A 23,197-nucleotide genomic window follows, 5' to 3' on the forward strand; every position below is an offset into this window, starting at 1 on the left:
TATGGTAATAGCAGAAGTTTTGTTATCTTAATAGTGGGAGGGGGTATATTTGTGCAGTTGCACATTTGAGTAACTATTTTCTTTCTGTTTTCTTTTACTCTGCATACATTTTTAAAGTTCAAGGTCAGCTGTCAAAAGGATAACCTGTGGGATTAGAATTAACACATTGCAGCACCCTAAATTGTTTTTAATACATTGGCAATGTATTGGGTCAACTGACATCCATTGTATATACTAATTAGTTTCTTTCATGCTATTTTTTTTTTGTTTTTGCATTTTTATCAAATGCAGGGCCCCTTTCAGATCTCACCATTTCACCATGCATCTTGGAATTCAGTAAGTGCATACCCTAACTTGCCCGTCCCCTAAGTCATCTGGTTGGTTTTCAGCCTAAAGTTTGATAACGCTTTTTAGAAACATGCCCAGAATAGAGAAGCTGTGTTGGGGCGCATGTCCTGCAGATAACGGCCCTAGTAACAGGTGATATGGAGTTTACTCGATGCTTAAGTTATAAATTCCCACAGAAGAAAAATGTGAAAGCCTGGGTGCTAGACAAGAAGGAAGCAGGTAAAGGGATAGTTGCTTTGTCATCTGTTTTTAATTATTTTATATACTGACCCTTAACAATCTTGTCAGCAATATAGGACTGTTGAACAATCCCGGTGTGTCAGGACCCCCAAATGTCACTTCTGCATAAAGCATGTATGTCATCTATTTTTTTCTTCAATAAAGAGATTTAATAGCCATTTCAAGAAATCCCATTAAAGAACCTCTCTATGTCCCTTTTTTTATAATTTTTCAACAAGTATGACTCTTGTCTAATAATTGTCTATAAGGGATTAATTTTCAGACCCTTTAAAAAGTGAGTGCCATAAAAAAAAAAAGTTGAGATATAGTGTTTTAAAGAGATATCAGTCTAGGAATGATTTTCCTTCTCTTGGAATGTGAAGATCTGTCGATTCATCTCCAATCATACGCATTGACGTTCACAGCAAAAAGATATAGACAGTAAGGTCGACACTGCTATATCACATGTAGGACATTCTTACCCATTTTTTTCTTTTACTTGCGTAATTGATTAAGTGTTTCTCGTAAAAGGCTGCCGCTGGGTGGCAAAAGCCAAGAAACCTTACTAGCTAGGCTATATTTTTCTTAACTTGATCTGAAATCCACAATTAGAACAGAATGCACCTTTGGTTGTATCCATATAGGATGCTAGCCTGCCTTGTACTAACGTTTTGTATACTAAAAAAAAAAAAAAAAATGCAACCATTTCATATATCCTAGTACTCAAGGTATCCATGGAACATGAAAGAAAAACATTTATGCAGAGGAAAAACAGATATCATACAACAGAAAACATCCCTGAAATGCACACATGCACACACATTGGGGGGGGGGGGAACAAAGAAAATCATTTTCCTCACCATAGACTCAATCCCATCCTTCTATAACCCATCCTTGAAACTTGATATGTATAAAATATGCAAACATGTCATGGACGTTCTTTGTCATTTCAAAACATCTTATCAATATCAGTAGAAACTTGCCCCTGGGTGGGAAAGAGTCATTATGTGAAAAGATGAAAAAAAAAAATAGCCATATTAATTTTTTACCTGCAATTTGCCTCAGCAACAAAGAAAAAGTGAATTTCTACTGCTGAAGATAAAGTAAGCTAAAGTACCAGCAGAAGCCTTGGCTATTTATAGCAGTTCTGACAATAGTTTTATAAGAACATGAAAAGAACAGAATCACTTGAAAATGGATGCCAGTCATCTCTTGTTCCCACTACTGAATTCACGTAAAGTGGTGGTAAGATAGCGAAGGGATAATCTGAGAATTTTTTAAAGATGATTTAATGAAAAGAAGCACAATTTTAATTGTGATGAGTCACTTTCTGTAAACAATCGCTGTCTATCTTTACCCTTATACCTTATCTGTAATTTACCACTTACTGTATTTGCAAAGTTATATGGTTTTGGACTTTTATCACAGTAAATCCTTTGTATTCAGAAGTTAAGGGCAGAGCCCTAAGGGAGTATTATTTTACATAACCCATCCTAGAGTAACATTTTAGGCAACATTCTTCATTTCCAGTAAAAGGTGGCATTTTTCACAGCTACTACTATTGTTATAGCTAATCCTATTTTAAAAGATTTTTGGTAATATTAAGCTAAAATCCTGGTAACACTGATGCAATATACACAGACAGCACAACCTGTATATTATGCGCATTGGTGTGTGGAAGGCTGTTCATTTCAACCTTTTTAAAAATTGTGTTTTTTAGTAAATGGCTTATTTTTTCCCAAAAGTGGAATTTAGCATTTTGTAATGATGAATACGAAAATATCTATCATCCTCAGATCATTTTAAGGTCAACTAAAGTGAGAATTAGAGAAAAAACTCCAACACACTTTCAAAAGAATGTCTGCCCTCTCACACTTTGCCGTATTTGTTTTTCTTACATAACCCATCTTTTCACGTAGAGATAGCATTTTTGCCCCCTTTATCCTTTTGTTGTTCCAGAGTAAATGCTTTGTATTTCTATCTTTAAAAAGGATTAAAAAAAAAAAAAAGAAGCAGTCACTTGAACCCTCAATAAAGGCTGTTGCCTAAGCAAGGCACACTTCATCTGTTTCTGTGTGTGCCATCTGCTGTGATGTCGTCACTTATATGGCGTTAATTTCCTGCCACTACAGATCTTTTGAAGATTGATGGAATACTGGTGTCTGTTAGAATGCTTCAGACTACAGATGTAATTAAAGGCTTTTCTTCCTATGTTTTAACCAAAGATGTGGAGCAATCCAAGCCACATATCTTCTACATTAAATTTGCCCATTTGGTTATTTTAATAATCGGGTATAGCATTTTGCCTTCCCTTGTCATACCTCAAATTGATTCATACCTCAGTTTAATTCAGAGAGGTCAGCTAAGTAATGGATTCTGTTGTGGTTTGAATGCAGTACCAGTGTTTTCTTGGAGCAAAGTAGACCTGGGTCACTGTAGGCATAGGACTTGGATTGCTTCAGATGGTTTGCTGTATCATTTTTCTTCTTTATCTTTTTCTGGGGACTTGTTTCCATTAAACGACAGTTATTAAAATAGCTTGTAAATGAGGGCATACAAGCATTTGCAACAAATAATCAAATAGAGGCTCACAGCGGCATAAGCTGGACTTTGTCGCCACTAGATGACAAGATGTTATAACTAAGTTAAACCACATCTGTGTATCTCAAGGGACTTCATTCAGCTGTCTGTAGTGAATAAAAGTGGGAAATTTTCAAAAGTTTCTCCTGCTGGAAATAAGGTATAATTTGTATTTTGCAGACAATTCAGTAAAGTTACTGGCTTTCTTAGTGATGCAGTGTCCGTGGTGCATTTTTTTTAAATTACTGTTTTGCTGTTCAAATTTATTCTACTTTATCGTGTTCTTTAAAAGCAGCTTCTCTCGCAAGCACAAGTGAGTTTACTCAGTTTTCGACTCGGAACACACACACAAAAAATGGATATTTGTGTTTTGGAAGACAGGGAGGTGTGAAGTAGGTCCCTGTCTTTTTGGGGGGGGGGTGTATGTATCCAAGCAGTGTGAGAAGTTCAAGGTTTTTATTGAGGGTTTCAGCTGCTTTATCAAAGCAATTCCTTGAAGACTTTGACAATTTGTTTAAATACACAGAATTTTCCAAAGTCATTGTTAAAGACACTACTGGTAATGTGTTAAGTTGAATTATTTTTCAAGCTAAAATGTGTAGGTTACAGATTTATATCATTTTTTCTTCACCAGTGGTTTCTTTTAACCAAAAATGGTTGAAAACTTACGCCCACATCTAAATATAAGAATACTAGTGAATTCATACATTTTTTAAATTTAGAAAATACATCCATTACCAAAATTCCATGATAATTCCTAAAGGAAATATCCTTAAGATCAGCATAAAGACTAATTTAGAAGCTGAAAAGGAGAAGGCACTGGCCAGCCCACTGGAGAAGTTGGACTTTTGCAGGAGTAGTCATTCCTGCTCTGAAAAAAGGAGGGCAGCTTGGGGAAATGTTGCATGTGGCTTCCAAAACAGCAGTGCTCTTCTCTTTGTTTCTCTTGATTAATCTAACAGATATATTTATTGTGCAATTAGGTATATGTAATTTATCTGGCAGGCTGTAGAAATGAGTGAATTCGTAGCCCTTGCTCTTAATATGTGTAAACTGGTAAGAAGTAGAAAGTCTCCTGCAACTTATCTACAGAGTACTAAGAGGGCTCCACTTTGGTCTCTTTGGTGTGGAGCAGAAGCCTGGGGTAAGGATCCTTCATAATCTGCCCAGGGACAAAAACTTTGACTTGTCTTTAGGGAATAGGTAGAATGGAGAAAGGTTCAGAAGAATGAGAACAGGGCTGATTTGTGAACATGGTGCTTCTGCAGGCAGACATGGTCCCACACTTAATTTCATCCTCTTCTGTCACCCTTTGATATTCTTAATTGTATCTTTGTGCTTTGGCTTTGTAAGAAAGTCCCATGAGAGGATAGAGTATGCATGCAAGCAGAGGAGATACACAGGAAAATGTGAAAAACTTTCATTTTAGTACCTTTACTTGTGCCTGGCTCCTGCTTTTTGAACAAAGATGTTTCCCTACAAATTATGACTCCAGGGCCTCCCCGGTGGCATAGCGGTTGAGCGCTGGGTTGAGAAGTTGCCCGCAGCTTCTGCAGCACTGGTTCAATCCCCTGCTGCTCCCGGCCACCGGAGGAGGCTCCCACATGGCGCGCAGACCTCTCCTGCCGACCGCTGCTCCCCTCAGCAGTGTACCTCGGTCCTTCTGCCTGCTCTGCTCCCTGCTCTGGCTCTGGTGAATTCTATCACCCTCCCATGCTTCCGACTGTACCCAGTGCATGTGTAAATAAATAAATAAATCTTTAAAAAAAAAAATTATGACTCCAGTCCTGGGTGATGGCATTCAACAAGGAGGAATAGTAGATACCAAGGCGCCGAGCTGGGAAATCATGAGACAGATTTGCAGGAATGGTGGACCATTGTTTAGAAAAAGTGTAGTCAAATGTATGAGGAGCACTAAGAGACAACAAATGTTAGTTGGAGTCAGATTGTATAATTGCAAGTTAAAGGTATGTGGTTTAAGCAATTGAATTGAAAGACTAAGCAGAGGAATTTTCAGCTTCTGCAAATAATTAGGCTAATGGTAGGAGTAACAATAGGTGGCAGTTGTTAAAGTTTACAGTTAAAGCTTGAATTATTAACATTGTAATGTCCAAGTTGGAAATGGAGAGGTCACTGCATTGTGAGCATTTTGAGCATGTTGAGTTTGACTATACCCAACTGGAATGTGAGAATGTTGTTAAATACAGATTTGAACTCAGTATGCCAGTTAAAAGATGAAGATGATGTTTTGAGTGTTACTAGCAAGATGATCATTCTGAAAGCCGTGCCTGTGAATAAGCTTGTCAGGGGAAGGAAGAAGTAGGTTTCAAAGGGAATGTAGAAAAAGGAGGACTTAGAGGAGAAAGGACCAGTGATGATATCAAGAATGATTAAATGATTATTCAGTCAGAAGGAAAACCAAAGATAAAGCAAGAAAGGTTTAAAGGAAAAGAGGAAGCATTCAACAATATCAAATGCCTTATTGAGGTCAAAGAGGGTTGACCTTGGGTGACATCCTGAGAGTCATTTCAATAAAAATATCTGGGAAAGAGGAGAGATCTTACAAGAGGTTGTCTTGAAGATTTGTGAAATTTCAGGCAACAAGTATATATTAATCTTCTGCAGTGTTTGATGATTCAAAGAAAAGTTGGTATGAGGGATAGCAGGGTCCAGGAGCAAGGGAAAGTTTGTTAAAAGTTTAGGTGGTACCTGAGCTTATTTATGAGCCAGAAAGACCTAAGAAGGAAGCAGAACACAAACATGAACCATCTTAACCAAAGGCATTATACGTTTAGTCCCCTTGGACTCATTATTTCTGTAATGTTTGGGAATCTGAATTAAAGAGTTTCCAATATGATAATGAAAAACTATGTGGAAAAGAGAATCTGAGTTATCATTTGTGAATTGAGGAAATCCATTTTCCACTTTGCATAATTCTACAGCATCTGTCTTATGTATTACCCTTATGGGTTGATTTATAAACACAATCCTCAAGTTCACTTCCCTATTGTGTGTATCTCCCTTGAATTGCCACTATTTCTTTTTTTTTTTAACATTTATTTATTTATTTACTTATACAAGCACTGGGTACAGTCAGAAGCACGAGAGGGTGAGAGAATTCACCAGAGCCAGAGCAGGGAGCAGAGCAGGCAGAAGGACTGAGGTACACTGCTGAGGGGAGCAGCGGGTGGCAGGCAGGAGAGGTCTCTGCGCCATGTGGGAGCCTCCTCCGGTGGCCGGGAGCATCCAGGGATCGAACCGGTGCTGCAGAGGCTGCAGGCAGCTTCGCAACCCAGCGCTCAACCACTGCGCCACGGGGGAGGCCCGCCACTATTTCTTTTTCGCAAGAAAAAATGTCTCCATCACCAAAGATGAAGCTATTCCTTTAATTCATCCTCTCCCAGGCACAGCTTCTTCCCAAGGGTCTTTTGCTTAAGAATTCCAGTTAGGAAAACATTTAGGGAAATGTTCCTATTTTCTAACCCTAGAATAGTTTCTGGTTCTGACGGCAGCTTTGTCAGATCTTCAGCTCCATCACATCCCCAGTTTTGACCAACTCAACCTTGAGAAAGAACCTTGAATGCCCACTCTTAGCAGCCAATTTCTGTTCTCAGCCAAATGGAGATGACAGTCCCACTTTGCATATGGTAACTTATATAAAAATAAGGCTGCAAGAAGGAAAGCATGGAACAACTCCACAATAAAAAGAAAGCAGTTAAGAAAGTGCTTTACTAGAACATCCTACCCCACTCCACAAAAACAGCCCCTATGTCCAATGGTTGTGATGGCATAAGCATAGGCCTGGGAAAACAGAAACTGAGGGCAAGACACTTATATATTGAACACTGTCTCTGTAGTGAACTTGGCCTACATTCTTTTATTTAACCTATTTGATAACACTGGGTACAGCTTTTTCAGAAGTAATCTGGTCTCCTGTTTGAAAACCAGATCATTTTGCCTTTCACAAGTTAAGTAGCATTTGTCACGTTATTTCTCTCTAATCACTGATTTTCTCCCTTGTTGCTAATTCACAGGTTTGCTCTAAGGCCTAGTAAAAACCTTCTTAGATTTTAATTACCACAAAGATCAGAATCCCTACTCTCACCCAGATTATTCAAAATGAATGTGACCCTATTCTGTAAAATAATGGTAAAAGAAGTCAACAAAAGTCGGGGTTTTGCTATGATAACAACAATATGTCTTTAAATTGTTCACATTTTTTATCACATTCTTTCCTCAAAGATTGTTTGCTATACTCTGCTTTGCTGATGCTTAAAACATATTCTCTACCTATGGAAAAAGCACTACTTTGCTTTTCAGATACCCATCCCAAAGCTTTCCAGAAGTGGTGCTAAATATATCAATATCAGAGACTTTCTAGAAGCAACAGTTACAGGAAGATAATGATATTTTCCAAGCACTTCCACATGGTATACTTGTTTCTCATATGAGAGCTCTGACAGAAAATGAAAAACTATTTTTTGTGTGAAAGTATGTAAGTGTACTATTTATGAATGAAAATATTGGAAAAGTGTCCGTCATAAAAGAGTTTAAATAAATTGTGGTACATTGACACAACAGAATACTATGCAACCGTTTCAAAGAAACACTTAAAAAACCTCTATGTACTAATACGGAAAATTTTCAGAACATATTATTAGATTAAGAGCAATAATAGAACAGTATATACAGATTGCAAATCATAAAGAAATACTGGAAAGATATACAGAGAATCCAACAGAGTAGTTATCAAAGTGATAAGAGGGTGGATAAAGTAGTAAACAGGTAGAAGAAACAAGATTACAAGACCTATCTTTTAATTGTGCTATGATTTTTTTCACTATACAAACATGCCACTTATTCAAAACAAAAAAAGTTTTAATTTAGAAAAATCTTTCAAGCAAATGGAAATGGAAAATGCCAGTGTACAGGGCAAACCTTAGGACCGTTGATCTTGCCTTAAGGATTCTCCAGACACAGAAGCCCTCAGTTATCAACTTCACTGGATGACAAGGAATAAAACCTTAAAATATGCAAGATAGGCAAGCTGGTCAAAAAGCCTTACTAAAACAGTTTCCCATAATTCACAAATATTATTTTTTAAGAATATTATGGTTTTCTGTGCCATTTTTCCAGTCACTTACCTGCCTATTTTTTATCTGATTTCAGAATTCATCCCTTAGTATTTCATTTGCTGTGCCCAATGAAGAATCCCTCTTGTTGAACCATTCAATTTTAAGACTGAAAAATCTAGGAATCTTGGCTGGATTTCTGTCGAACTTGTAGCTGCCTTGCTCATTGTTATTGCAAACTTCTCTCACATGTGACCAACCCAGCTGTATCATTAGAACACGGAAAGCATGTCATCCTTACTAACTCTGTGTCCCAACAATCAGAAATGGCATGGAGAGGATGTCACTCTAATACTTCCTATTTCACTGCTAAATTCCAAGTAAGATATGGAATCTGATTTTTTTTCCATACCTCCTGTCCTATGTATTTATTACACTGGTTTATGTTCTCAGCATTAAAAAAATTCTACCTTTAAAATATGTTAATGAAATTGGGGGGCTCCCTAGTGGCACAAGGGGTTAAGTCTCAGCACTGTGAAGCTATCCTCAGCCACTGCAGCACAAGTTCTATCCCCAGCCAGGGAGCTGACCCACATGGCACAGCAGACCTCTCCTGTCTCACCTGCTGCTCCCCTCAGCAGTGTATTTCAGTCCATCTGCCTTTTCTGCTCCCCACTTTGACTCTGATGAATCCTCTCATCTCCCACACCTCTGGCCTACACCCCAGTTCTCATGCATAAATAAATAAATCTCAAAAAAAAGTTAATGAAATTACTTGGCCAAATTAAAAGTCATTATCTACTTCAGAGTTCTATTGATAATAAAAGGATAATACCACCACCTCTATCCCTAAATTCTCAGTGATGGTATTTTTCCATTGAATTCAATGATTAAGAAAGGATTCAGAAAAATGGTTACTTTTAAATAGTGTGTTCCCTTCAGGATCCTCTTTAAAGGTAATGACAACAATATGAAAACATACACAATAGTATGCATTTAGTAATGCATTTTGTAAAATCTGAGAATTGAAGAAAGTCACTAAGACATACAGAATCAAGAAATAAGAGACATGATGCATTGAATTTATGCATTTAGAAAACTAGGTACAACTAGTTATGAGATAAACCAGAATAGGAGCCAAGCCAGAATAGGAGCATACTATATCATTCCATTTATATGCAATCTAAGAACAGACAAAACTAATCTATGGTGATAAAAATCAGAACAGTGGTTGACTTTTGAGGGTGGAGGTTTACTGGAAGGAGGAAAGGGGATTTTCTAAGGTGACAAATATGTTCTATAACTCATTTGGGAGACCTTGTCAAAATTCATCTAACTAAGGTCTCTGCATTTCACTCTGTAAATTTTTAAAATGCTTATGTAAAGAAAAATCTCAAGTTCAGAACAGTATATAAGAACTGTGAGTAGGCTAACCACAATGCTTCCTGTTGAGGTAGAGTAGGTACTGCATAGGTACAGGCAACTGTCACACTGCCATCAGCCATCATTCAAATCAAGATAAGTCACTCAAAATGATTCATTCTCTGCCTTTGAACATACTCTCCCATATTCACTGGCAAATATCCCCAACATTCATAGCTCATGGTAGGTAATCTTCCATTCAGTCCTGACCAAATGATGGCAAAAGCTAAGGTAGCAGAAGGAAATTCACGTGATTATGCTGAAGCTGATGATGATATGCAACAAATTGACTTCAATGAATTGTCTACTTCAAGAATGAAGCGATTATTTATTGCAACACCTTAAATAATTGGATTATTTTACTATCAAAGATCTTTATAGGCTTACCAACACTTTCTCAATATAATGCTAAATCTTGAAAGAGGAAAGAATAAGAAAGCTAGAATGTTTATCTTCTGTCTTTAAACTATTGAAAAAGAGGTTTGATTTCACCCAGGGAAACAATTTCAAGCTGCAGTATGTGTAGTATTAAAAAAAAATAGTCAATACAACCAATAATAATAAATTTCGTTCCTATAAAGTTGATCATCCATTTACCATCCTTTGAAGATTCAATAAAGGTCAGTACAGATGAAAATAAAGGGCTCAGGTGCATTTCGAGGTGCACTTAGTGAAATGAAGTGCAAAGTTCTATCTGCTTAAGTACACACAAGCTGCCAGAGAGGGGACATTGCATTTTTCTCTTAACTATTAAGAAAAAAATCCCAAAACATTAAAATAAAAATATTTTCATAAAGTATTAAAGACTTTATGCCGCTAACCAAATATATGTGTGTATGTATATATATATATGTCTATATTCATCCATTACACACACATATATACATACACACATAATTAATGTATCTATAGTTCATGAACACGAATCAAAATAATGTATATTATGTAGTCCATGAACATGAATTAGACTGACACAATAAGACTGCAGAAAAGATGCCTTGATTTTGTCCAGCTGAATATCTAAGTCAGGACATAAGCTCTTAGAGAGCAAAATACTTTCTGTGTTGGCCTTTGCATCCTTTGTCTTATTGCTACTAAAAGACTGTACAAACCCTGCTTCTTCACACTAAAGAAGAGATGACTACAAGAGTAAAAAGGGAGAGCAAACAAGGGCCCCACAGAAATACAAAATGACTAACAGTTGTGTTATTTTATTTTATTTTTAAAGATTTATTTATTTATACAAGAGCTGGGGTACAGGACAGAGGCACGGGAGAGTGAGAGGGTTCACCAGAGACAGAGCAGGGAGCATAACAGGCAGATGGACCAAAAACACTGCTGAGGGGAGCAGCGGGCAAGACAGGAGAGGTCTGTCACGCCATGTGGGTATCTCCCTGGCTGGCTGGGAATCGAACCCATGCTACAGAGGCTATGAACAGCTTCACAGCGCTGTGCTCTACTGGCTCTGTGACCAGGGAGGCCCAAGTAGTGTTATGTTAAATTGTCATATACATTAAAATGGTCTCTTGTCTTGGTCTTGTGCTATGTTTATTATGTAACAAGTAATGTCTTAAATCCTAGGAACATGACATAACTTATTATGTATTTAGAAATATCTTAAATCCTTACGGTCTCATCCACAGCGTGTGGACATTGGTAAAGCAGCAGCATGATATGATCACAAAAGATTACAAATGTTGAAGCCAGAAAATCTTTGAATATCCCCTTTACAAGCTCTGTGAAAATTTTATAGCCTCTGTAGGTTGTTTTCATCATCTATAAGTGGAATAATAGCTACATTTGAAAATACAAAGATATGAAAAATTGTATATCCTATATATAGGTGTGTATGTACATATACAACTGTGTATACATCATTTATGTATAGTTATATGTGCCTATCTTACACATGTGTTTATAGTGCAGGTACAAACATGTATATCAATCAGGGACTCAGTGTTTACTTGACTATTTTAGTGCACTATATGGCATATTTATTCACAGCATTTTAGTGAAAAATAACTATATCTCCATTTGAGCTAAAAGGTTCCAGGAAGTAAATGGGTATAGTAAATGAATATTCTCCTTACCTGCAACCAACCACTAGGAATAATGAACTAAATATTAAAGTAATTGTAAGTGCACATTAATTATGCATTTTGAGATTTAGTTTTAAGTGTTTTCCAAAATATTGGAAAGTGAGGCTTGTATGAAGAATTATTATTGGGAGATAGTCCTCCAGGGATCTTTCTGAATTGGATCTTGGGTGGCTGGAAGATTGCAAACAAAATGCAGTGGCATGCCAAGGGCCCTGGATAGAGACTCTTCCCCAAAGCAAAAGGTACTCAAGGCAAGAGCAACACTGGTGCAAAGTTAAACATAAGTCCTAGAATCAGGCTGGGGAATAAAAGGCTATGGAGAGTTAGTTTTCTCCCCACCATTCCTATCAGTGTTACTGGGCTAACCTTCTTGGTTAGACTACACTCTCTGCAGGGGACAGCAGGATCTTCCAGGGACTGTCACTATACCCTCTGATGGACACATATTAGACTCGTTGGTTTATGTTTCCCTTGGGGAAAACTGCATCTGAATTCAACTGATGGGTTATGGGCAGTGTTCACAATGAGAGATAAGCTGAAGAGTGACCTGTGCACGGGATCTTTAGGCCGGTACTAAGTACTACTGTGGCTTCCACATCTGCATGTAAAATGTCAAATGGAATCAGTGTGCTTTATACCTGCAATTCCCTGCCCCATAAGTGATAAGCAAGATCTTTTCTGTGATGGCTGCATGCACTATTCCCTTAGCATGGTCAAGAACAATAAAATAGCAAAAAGAGAAAAAGAATCACAGTTTTAGTTAAAAATTTAATAGCTGCCAAGTACTCAGAGAGATCATTTCTCAAAACAACACCATAACCTCCCTGACAGAGTCAGCAAACACTACTTTTAAAAGAAACAAGATATTAGCCTGCTACTAAGCTCTTGCTGAAATTGAATGACTGACCTGCAAGCTTGTGACGGTCATCACCCCTTTGGGGTGGGTCAATTCTAGCTTGACCACTGTCAAGGTGAGAAAGCTCTTCACACGTCTCACCAGTCAAATAGAAATGGTAGATTCAGGGCCTACCCGGTGGCACAGCGGGTTGAGCGCCATGCTGTGAAGCTGTCCACAGCCTCTGCAGCACGGGTTCCATTCCAGGCTAGTCAGGGAGATTCCCACACACCTCTCCGGCCTCACCTGCTGCTCCCCTCAGCAGTGTCTTCGGTCCATCTGGCTGTTCTGCTCCCTGCTCTGTCTGGTGAATCTTCTCACCCTCCCGTACATCTGACCTGTACCCCAGCTCTTGTATAAATAAATAAAATCTTTTAAAAAATAAATAAATAAAGGGCTTCCCCGGTGGCGCAGTGGTTGAGCGCGGGGTTGCGAAGCTGCCCGCAGCCTCTGCATCACCGATTCGATCCCCAGCTGCTCCCTGGCCACCGGAGGAGGCTCCCACATGGCGCGCAGACCTCTCCCGCCGCCCGCTGCTCCCCTCAGCAGTGTACTTTGGTCCTTCTGCCTGCTCTGCTCTCCGCTCTGGCTCTAGTGAATTCTCTCACCCTCCCGCACTTCTGACTGTACCCAGTGCTTGTATAACCAACCAAACAAACAAACAAACAAATAAATAAATAAATAAAGCATGCCTCTATAAAAAAAAAAATTCTAAAAAAAAATAATAAAAATAAAAATAAAAAATAAATAAATAAAGATCTGTGTAGTAAGTGTATCTCCTTTAAAAAAAAAAAAAAAAAAGAAATGGTAGATTCAAGAGTGAGGCCATGCTGCTCTAGTAGCATTTTGGTTTCTATGGAAAAGTGGAGACTCCCTGGTGTCCTAGGGGTAAAGTCTCAGCACTAAAACCATGAGGGCCCACCACAATGGCCTGAGTTTCATCCCTGGCCTACATGGCGCAGCAGACCTCTCCTGTCTAGACTGCTACTCCCCTTAGCAGTGCATTACAATGGATCCAACTGCTCTGCTCCCCACTCTGTCTCTGGTGAATCCTCTCACCCCCTGCACCTCTGGCTTGCACCCCAGTTCTTCTATGCAAAAATAAATCAATAAAATCTTTAAAAGAGAAAGAAAAGTGGCAGCTACCCCTTTATGAGCCTCCCTTATCTCATGCTGCTGCAGAAAACAAAACCAACAGCGCAATGAAGTCTTCTTCATCGAAGTTTCCTGAAGTGTTTGGGCCTAACTCAGTGATTTGGCTAAGTTCAAAGTTAATCATGTCCACTATCCAGGCTCAGGGCCAGCTCTGGAAGACTGGTTAGGACCTGTCACCACTGAGCTGAACTGAAAACCATCATCTTTGCTCTAAGCAATGCTTCTAAGAAGCAAGGAGGAGGTAATATTTTTACTGCCATGTGGTGTGTAGGCAGTGGCCTGAGCATCTGGTCTGGCACCTGGAGGCTACAGACTGCAAAGACAGCCCTCTTTAGGGGCCGCTAACTATGGAAACAAATTATGGCTGTCAATCAAATAATCTGGGCCACTCAGATAGATGTCTTTGTAAGGATCCATTTTCTTATGAGATTAAATCAAACTTCTGATCAAGCCTGCACTCTCCAGATAGTTACTATTGTCACCTGGATCCATGAGCATTTGACACACAGCAACATTGCCACTGTATGGAATGGGATACAAGTTAAAGAATGAAATATTTTTGGTGCAGATACCAGACTTGTGCCTGCTGACAAAAGTTGGCCCATTTGTCTTTTGGTGTCCTTACCTGTTCCTCGAAAACTAGCTGCATTAGACTTTGACTGCTCCTGAGATTGCTATTGATGTTTGACCACAGTTGATATCTTTTCCGATTATGTAGTTGCTATTCCAGGGTAACCAGATAATTTGATCACATTATTGAGACCCTTGGAATCAAACTGTAGTTTTCAGCTTTCAAAACCATTTAGTCTGAAATGTAGGCCTTATGTCTCCATGATGACACAACAATGGGCCAAAGTCAAGGTATTTAATGAATAGCCCATGCACCAAACCATTCACAGACATTTGATTCTGTTGAGCCCTGAACAGCCTTTTCAAAAATCAACACAAAAGATTTTTGACTCCACAACTTTTACCACCTTACTAACACATCTTAGTAAGAGAGGAGTCACTGAATGTTGCTCCCCACAAAAAGGTTTCTGATTCTGGGTGATGATCAGAAAAGAGTGGGAGGATGTATATACTGTTTTGAGAATTTAGAACTCCACCCTATTACCGGGCATGATACTTTTTTCTTTACTCTAATAATAACCATAGACTGGCCTACCAGTTACATGCTCCCAATGGCAACCAAGCCAAAACAGGGCTTTATCTGTTAAGTTCACTGAGACATGCTAAGCTACTAGAACAGTGCCTGGCATAGAATCAACTCTCAACAAAGATATATTAATTATTGAGTCAATAATATATGAGTTCTATAAAGTATCATATGACCTTAGTTCTTTAAATTGGTTAAAATAGTTTAAGGTTTCTTTTTTTTTTTTAAGATTTATTTATTTGTACAAGCACTGGGTACAGTCAGAAGCGCGGGAGGGTGAGAGAATTCACCAGAGCCAGAGTGGGGAACAGAACAGGCAGACTGATGAAATACACTGCTGAGGGAAGCAGCGGGCGCGGCAGGAGAGGTCTACGCACCATGTGGGACCCTCGCCAGCAGCTGGGACCCGAACCAGCACTGCAGAGGCTGCGGGCAGCTTGGTAGCCCAGTGCTCAACTACTGCGCCACCAGGGAGGCCCAAAATAGTTTAGTATATTGACACATTCAGATCTCGCTTATTCATGTTGTAAAAATAAACTAGTTTTTTACTTTCTCTACTGCTGCACAGTTTACATGTATCAACACAGAAAAATCTTAATATAATTTTTGAAGAAAAATCAAATTTCTGGATATATAAAAACCAAATTTCTGAATAGTGGTTACCTCTGGAAAGAAAGGAGAAGAGAAGCAGTTTGAAGGTGAAGGGACAGCTTATTTATAACTTCCTATTCCTTTTAAGAGAGATTAAGCAAAGAATATATCCAAAGTGGATGGTAGTTATAAGGATTTCTAGCGGGTTTTATTTTGTGTTTTTTCTTTATTGAGGGAGGCAATGACTGAACAAGAAAAGATGGTCTTTTCAGTCACCATGACCTGCAGGCATGACTGAGAGATGGTTATGATGATTATGTCTTTGTTCTTCTCAATAAGCACATAATTATCAAATCCTGGGTGCAGAACACCAGTATTTTAGGTGCATTAGAAAATAAAATATCCTGTTGTCAAGGCATTTTGAAACTGGAATGTCATGAAGAATTAGAAATCTCATCTGGCGTGTGGCAAAGAGCCAAGGCAATCAGTCTCTACTGGACAGGAATCCAACGAAGCATCTTGGCTGGTTTCCTCCCATCTTCTGCCAACTGAACCAACTAAGTTTGTATGGTAGCAAATAGTGGTAACACACGGGTGGTATCAGAACTAATATCATCAAAGTGGAGGTCTAAATAAATATAAAATTATTGGACTTTCAATGATGAATATAATACACTGTATATAAATGTTAACTTACAATGATGCAGAATTTACATAATGGAATTTACGTAATGTTATAATGCAATGTTACTTCAATAAAAAATTAAATATATAAGTATATACTTAAAGTTAAACAAGAAGGGAACTGTGATAACTACAAAGAAAACTAAGCTTTTTAGTGTACAAAATGCTACAGGTTATTTTCTTCTACTTCAGTTAAATGAGTGATAGTTTCCCAAAAACAAAGGTATCTGACTAAGGAAATCTTACCTGCTGTATATTAATGACTGCATTGTTGTTTCTTATGCTTTGCTTTTGTATCTTTGTACTACTCCTAACTGGTTATTTCCAGTGTGTTTCAATTCAGCATGCTAGAACTGAATTTTAAATTATTTTTTAAAAAGATTTATTTATGTATGTATATAAGAATTGGGGTGTAAGCCAGAGGTGTGGGGTAGGGCTTGGGGGGGTGAGAAGATTCACCGGAGAAAGTGGGGAGCAGAACAGGCAGATCTACTGAAATACACTGCTGAGGGGAGCAGTGGGCGAGATAGGAGAGGTCTGCTGCGCCATGTGGGTAGCTCCCCGGCTGGCCTCGGAGGTGCTGCAGTGGCTGGCGATAGCTTGAAAGCACTGTCTTTAACCCCTGCACCAGCAGAGAGGCCCTGAGTTTTAAATTATGAGGGCAATGATGTAGGGGTCTATGAAATACTGCATTCCTAGAATGACATATTTTTGTGTTGTGTTTATCTTATGTAGAAAGAAATTAATTTGCCAAGTGGAGGCAGCGAAGTTATTTTAACCCAGCTTGCTCTGCAAATCCCTTTGGGCACATCTAGTACATGTTCCTCTCATTCAGCACCCGTGAACAGCAGGAGCTCCTTTTCTTCTTCAGAAATGTCAAAAGGAGGAGGGGCAGGCTGGATATTGTGACACTAGTCTACGTTGATGTAATATTGAGTCACTCGGCTACACGTTTCTGGAAGCTCTGTAACAATGTGGAATGTTATCCTGTGTTATTCCCTGCCTGTGTTTCTGAAGTCTGTGTGTACGCACACACAAGTGTGTGGTGACACAGACAACTGTTTGGATAGGTCTTGAAGTTAAAACCCTCACTTTACAGTCTTGGTATCACTAGTTTTACAGTTGTTTCTCTTCCTTGTTTAAGAAAATTGTATTTTAAATTAAGACACCATCAGGACTGTGTAGTAACACTGCAGTTACATCTTCTGATCAAAATGACAAGACTCAACAACGAGCTGGAATCCAGCCTTAATGAATCAAAAACATGGCAAGCAAGAGCCTGATGCAACCAGTCTTGAATTAAAACTCAAAACAGAGACAGTATTTTTTAAATGTAGGAAATTAACTGAGCTGTCCAGATGCACATAATGTGCAATCATAGCATTGGTTCCAGAAAGGGGAGTGGAAAGCATGGCTTTATTAAGACCACAAAATGTCCCCAGGTGAAAAGTTATCAAGCCTTCATGAAACTTCCCTCGCCTCCACGTTTTGACTAGGCAATGGTGCTTAGGAGAGCTTAGGCAGAAGACTTGTCCTGAATGCTTGTGAAGGGCACGCAACATAGCATTTGACAAGGATTTGGGGGCCACCCAGCACTTTCTCTTGGCCACCCTACCTATGCTTGCTCGAGACTTGTGCGTCAGGCCATTCGCATCAAACTTCCGGGGGTAAACATCTAAACATCTCTGTCCATTTCACCTATTTGTTCCAAGAAACAAATCCATGTTACAATAGTAATAATTACTATAATTAGTATATGATGTATAATCATAGGAAGTCGTATAATTATTACCTTAATATAATTAATATTATAACAATAATAACTACTAAGTGCTTACTGATTCCAGACAATACTTTTTTTTGTTTTTTGTTAAAGAGGCATGTTTTATTTATTTATTTGTTTGTTTGTTTTGTTTTTATACATGCACTGGGTACAGTCAGAAGCGCGGGAGGGTGAGAGAGTTCACCAGAGCCAGAGTGGGGAGCAGAGCAGGCAGAAGGACCGAAGTACACTGCTGAGGGGAGCAGCAGGTGGCAGGAGAGGTCTGTGCGCCATGTGGGACCCTCCTCCGGTGGCGGGGGAGCAGCCAGGGATCGAACCGGCGCCACGGAGGCTGCGGGCAGCTTCGCAACCCAGTGCTCAACCGCTGCGCCACTGGGGAGGCCCGGCAATACGTTTTTTACACATATTAACTCATTGAATCCTCACAGCACACTACTACGAGGGAAGCACCATCATTAAGTAAGATTTAAGAATGATGGTGCCTCTGGGACATCTCCAGTTAATTTCCTACTTTTCAAAAATACAATTTCAGTTTTGAGTTTGACCTCCAGACTGATAACACTAGCATATGCTTGCCACACCTTTGATACATTAAGGTGAGAAACATTAAGGCACAGAAGAGCTAAGAAACTTGCCACACAGTCACCTGATAGGTAAATCAAGAAGTCTAGATGTGGGGGCCACCCCAGTGGTACCGGGGTTAAAGACACAACACTACCAAGCTATTGGCAGCCACTGCAGCACGAGTTCGATTCCCCTGCCAGACAGGGAGTTACCCACATAGCGCAGCAAACGTCTCCTGTCTCGCCCATTGCTCCCCTCAGCAGTGTATTTCAGTAGATCTGCCTGTTCTGCTCCCCACTCTGTCTCTGGTGAATCCTCTCACCCCCACACCTCTGGATTACACCCCAGTTCTTGCATGCATAAATAAATAAATCTTACAAAAAAAAAAAAAAGCCCAGACTTGAATGAAATGGTCTGAGTCTGTAGCCCTCAACCTGTAATGCTGGGAATAATGTACTGGCCCTTCCTAGGAGTCCTGCCCACCCCGTCAATGAGGTTCATTCTAAAAATTAAGAATTTTGGGGCCACCCTGGTAGTGCAGGGGTTACACTTTTAGTGCTATTAAGCTATAGCCAGCCACTGCAGCATGCGTTGAATCCCTACCAGGGAGCAACCCACATGGCACAGTAAACCTCTCCTATCTTACCCATTGCTCCCCTCAGCAGTGTATTTCAGTAGATCTGCCTGTTCGGCCCCCCATTCTTTCTCTGGTGAATCCTCTCACCCCCCCCACACACACCTCTGGCCTAAATAAATAAAAATAAATCTTTAAAAAGTAAGAATTGGGGCCTCTCTGGTGGTGCAAGGGGTTAAGATGCAACCTATGAAGCTGTCTGCAGCCACTGTAGCACAAGTTCGATCCCAGGCCAGGGAGTTACCCACATGGCACAGCAGACCTCTTCTGACTCACCAGCTGCTCCCCTCAGCAGTGTATTTCAGTCAGTCTGCCTGTTCTGTTCCCTGCTCTGTCTCTGGTGAATCCTCTCACCCTCCACACCTCTGGCCGGCACCCCAGCTCTTGTATGCATAAATAAATAAATAAATAAATAAATAAATAAATGTAAAAATTTTAGGTATTATATTAGATCAGGGTGGAGCTTTACAAACCAGTGGAATTATATGCAAATCTTCATCATTTGCTCAGGCACCAGTCAGGACCCATGCTGCCACAAACTAGCTAATCTCCAATGTTCTTTTGGAAGTTCACCTAAAAATTGAACTTAGGAGGTAGGAAATGTTATGGACAGTGATAGTTATCTCCATGTAAACTTCCAGAACCCATATATCTGTAATAAAAGACAAATCAGAAAATATCCAAGATGTTCTACAAGATTTGAAGGGGAAATCCGTATGGCAAATGTACTTATTCAAGGCACTGTTTAGGCAAAGCCCGTGTCAGTTTCGGTCTTTATGACAAGGCATGGACAACTAGTAAAAGTAGCTAAAGTGTCAAATATGGTGCACAATGAAAATCAAAAAGGGGAAATGTGAGAGTCAATGTTTGGACAATTGGTATAAAAAAAATATGGGTACAATATGGCAGAAGGTGAAAGAAGGTGGCCTCCCCTATGAATGCAATATGCTCAATGAAAGAATGTTTTATCTGGGCATGTCAACAGTCAGCCTAATCTGAAAACCCAACCATCAAGTGCCAGATGAGGAGTGCAAAAATGCCAAGAAACACATCAAGAGGTAAAGAGAGCCAATAAAAAAATTTCCATCTTGTGGCAGTTTTATGAAAAGGATTTACATAGAAATCAAGGACTAATAATGAGAGCATACAAATTACTGTAGAAAATGATGATTAGTGATAATAATTGTTCAAGAAAACATGTGTGTCACCTGCCTCTAAATGGTAATTTACATTTGATTAATGAATAATTCAACTCCTGAGGCTTAGGACAGCCCTGCTGTTGTCACTAACTAGTTTCCTAGTCAGACCAAAGGGAGGAAGCTGCAACTGAATAGCCCCCCAGGATGACCTCTCCCCACAAGCAATTCCTTCATTGTCACTTTCTGCCTACTTAGACTGGTGAAGGCTTGAATATCTCTGGCTTTCTTTCCCTCTCTCACTCTCCACTTGTCTTCATTCCCTTTTGTTCATTTTTTTTTTTTTAGGTTTTTTTTTTAAAGATTTATTTATTTATTTATACAAGCACTGGGTACAGTCAGAAGCGCGGGAGGGTGGAAGAATTCACCAGAGCCAGAGCAGGGAGCAGAATAGGCAGAAGGACCAAAGCATACTGCCGAGGGGAGTAGCAGGCAGCAGGAGAGGTCTGCGCGCCATGTGGGACCCTCGCCCAGGGGCCAGGGATTGAACTGGCGTGGCAGAGTCTTCAGGCAGCTTCACAATCCAGCTCTCAACCGCTGCGCCACTGGGGAGACCCCCTTTTGTTCATCTTGCTCACCTTCAAAGTTTGAATAAACAGATGGCTCATAACCCCCAAGTTTTCAAATGCTTAAAGGTTTAGTGTATAGAATGTGCAAGACTTTGAAAGAAAACATACAAGATCTGCCTCTGGCAAATTCACACAAGGAAATGTCTGAATATTGAAACACAGTACCCAGAAAGATATTTCATTCTATTTCTCTGCAAACTCATATTCTGAAAAATAAAATGCCCAGGAGTGCAGTGATAGATATTATGTTTTAAAATTGACAAAGGTATTAATGGAACAGAGATGTTACTATCACCAATCTTCCCAAATGAGAGATGTCAGAATATCACCTTCAAAGGAAAAGAGTTATTATTTAAAGAAAAAGGAAATAGGACTGCTCTTGGCTGAAAGCGTCTACCCAAAGCTTAAAAGTTGAAACTTAATCTTCAAAATGATGAAATATGGAGGCAAGGCCTCCAGGAGGTCATTAGGTCATGAGGGCAGACCCCACATGAATGAGATTAGTGCCCTTATAAAAGAGACCCAAGAGATATCCCTTGTCCCTTCTGCTTTGTGAGGCTCTAGTGAAAAGACTATAATCTATGAACCAGGAAGTGCATCCTCACCAGACACTGAATTTGTCTGGGTCTTGGAATTCCCAGCCTCTGGAATTGTGAGAAAGGAATTTTTATTGTTTATAGGTACCCAGTCTGTGGCATTTTGTTACAGCAGCTTGAAGGAACTAAGACAATACTCAAGCTTATGATTTTCAATATATTTGAGTGGTAAGTTTCCACACCTCTTATTATTCTTAATGAAGTGTTTATATGACATTTTTAATTGAATGAGCACAAATTAATTTAGCAAAAATTTGCTATTAATCCTCCATAAAATATCTCTGCAACTGGTAAGCTACATAAATATTTAGAAAAATTTGTTTATTGTCTATTTTGTGGTGTGTTTGCTTTAGCAGAAGCAGCTTTGTTTTTAAACATTTCCTGTAGCTTCCGAAAGAGACAGGGAGAACAAGAATAAAGGAGAATAGGAGAGGTGGTAGGGGAGGAATAGAAAGAGGAAAAACAAAAAAAGGAAGGGCGTGAACTAGAAGTATCCTGTATCCAAATGTTAAAAGCATTGAGGAAACTCTTACTTGGCTTAAGATATATCCATGGAGGCTCACAGATCAGATATCATAGGAAAATCCTTTTGTTGTTAAATGTTAAGTTCTCAAAGTTTATGAAAAAGCCAAGGTTTCCCAAATATTCCTAGGATTTCAAGGACACTGGCTTTAAAATTAATTCTACTTTCTCATTTCTGGTTTGGAAAATCCATCATCAGAGAGTGTTTTACTTTCTAATTCAATAAATGTAAATATCTCTAGGAGGTAGCCAATGTAATTCTTATCTTTTAGTATGAACCTTAATCATATTCTTTTCTACAAACGATTGAAGAACAAGTAGAACCTGATACATAGAGCACCTGAAGAAGGAGGGGGAGTGAAAGCAAATGAATAAGTATTTGATGCACTGCAGTTAGTTTTCCCTGACTTTGCAGTTTTGCAGGAAAGGGTGGTGATTGCACCTCACTGCTCTAAACCGGCTGGGAAGGAACCTTGTAAGTTGTCTCTGTATGCAAACAGCAGCCACAGAGCAGCCAATTTCTGGATGTCTGCCGAATTAATGAATAATGAATGCAAGTGTTCAATAGTTAATATGTTCTTAAAACTTTATATAATCTACATACCCAACATGATCCTTTGCCTCTGGGAAATTGACTTCTTATTTTTCTTTTTTAATGATTCCCTTTTTTTTTTTTAAGATTTATTTGTTTGTTTGTTTGTTTATGCAAGCACTGGGTACAGTCAGAAGCACCGGAGGGTGAGAGAATTCACCAGAGATAGAGCGGGGAACAGAACAGGCAGACTGACGAAAGACACTGCTGAGGGTAGAAGCCAGCGCGGCAGGAGAGGTCTGCGCGCCATGTGGGACCCTCGCCAGCAGCCTGGGATCAAACCGGCAGCTTCGCAGCCCAGCCCGCAACTGCTGCACCACTAGGAGAGGCCCTGGGAAATTGACTTTTGAAGACATTCTGAACACATTCATAGCAATGTGTTCTTCCAATTTGTTATTCTTCAGCATTAATTTCTAAACCAAGTTTACCTTCTCCAAAAGCATTTTTAGTTCGGGGAATGTGTATGTATTCTACAAAAAGCAAACCTGGGGTCTCTCTTGTGGCACAGGGGTTAAAGACA

Source organism: Talpa europaea (genome assembly GCF_964194135.1).
Source record: "Talpa europaea genome assembly, chromosome: 5".
Taxonomy (NCBI): domain Eukaryota; kingdom Metazoa; phylum Chordata; class Mammalia; order Eulipotyphla; family Talpidae; genus Talpa; species Talpa europaea.